We start from the raw sequence: 1,484 nt of genomic DNA on the forward strand, positions 1-1,484 counted from the left end.
CACTCCAGTCTGGGCGACAGAGTGAGACTCCAACTCAAAAAATAAAAATAAAATAAAAAACTAAGTATGACTGTTTGACATGCTGAATACTTTGAACTGAAGGAGAAGGAAACCTTGGAATCAGTATCTCTCTGACCTTCTGCCCTCCTGTCTCCCACCCTTGCTCTCCCAAAGTAAATCCTAGAAACCAGAATTCCTCTTTCCAAGGTAGTTCATAGAAACAAGAACCCTTCTCCCCCAAAGCAAGCCAGAAATATTACTCCAGCTTTCCCCGCCTTTCTGTGCAGGATCTGGCCATAAAGAAATTCTCTGATCTACGTCATCTGATAGTAGGTCATAAGACCCTCGTTCCAAAAGGGTCCTGCCCTATATCCAGGAGGAAGGAATGCTGCACAGAGACCAAGAAGAATCTGAGCAGACAGGTCTTGCTGGGTTCCCCCTGCAGTCTGTTACCGTAAGGTCATATCCTTCTGTCCAACCACATTTCTACACGGTTCTCCATTCCTCATCTAATCTAAGCATAAAAATGGACAGTTTTCCCTGGATCTTTGAATCTTCGTTTCTAAAGTTTCCTGTCACGTAAAACTTGGATTTAATTAGTTTGCTATCTTGTTAACATGTCTTTTGTTATAGTAGTGTCAGCTGTGACCCTTATGATGGGTAAGGAAAGATATCACACCTTTCCCACCCCTGCATAGGACATTAGGATGGTTCTGCTTCTTGCTATGACAAATATAGCTACAGTGAATAAACTTGGAAATACATCGTTTTATGCAATGCAAGTAAATAGCTAGGATACATTTCTAGAAGCAGAATTGCTGAGTCCACGAGTATAGGCATGTGTAATGTTTCACAGATGCTGCCAAATTGTCCCCATAAAAGTTGGCCAGATGCACACTCACCAATCTGTGTGACAGCGCCTGTTTCTCCACAATTCTCAGACAACAGAGTGTTATCAAACTTTTCAATAGATATCAATCTATCTTTAAAAAAAAATAGAAACAGGATCTCACTATATTATTGTCCAGGCTGGTCTCAAATTCCTAGGTTCAAGCAATCCTGCCTCAGCCTCCCAAAGTACTGGGATTACAGGTGTGAGCCACTGCACCTGGCCTGATATCAATCTAATAGGTTTTTTAAAAATCACGTTGTTGTTAAAATGTCCGTTGATCAGTGAAGTGGGTGTCCATTCATGTATTCACACAGGGCCATTTGTGTCTCTGTGTGAGCTGTGTCTGTATTTTTTGTTGTCATTTTTTCTTAATGATTTGTAAATGTTCTTCTTATACAAAAATATTCCTCCTCCAAAATATGATAGTTCATATTTTGTTCTTATTTGTATATGTTTGTGACAGCTTAGAAAACTTTAGGTAGCCAAATGTTTTAGTCTTCTCTTTTATGACTTCTCTTTTGTAGCATGCTGGGAAAGGTCGTTCCCACTCTGAGTTGTCTTTTTTTTTTTTTTTTGAGTTGGAGTCTCACTC

The sequence above is a fragment of the Carlito syrichta genome, unplaced genomic scaffold (genome assembly GCF_000164805.1).
Source record: "Carlito syrichta isolate Samal-C Ts95f unplaced genomic scaffold, Tarsius_syrichta-2.0.1 Scaffold314258, whole genome shotgun sequence".
NCBI classification, from domain to species: domain Eukaryota; kingdom Metazoa; phylum Chordata; class Mammalia; order Primates; family Tarsiidae; genus Carlito; species Carlito syrichta.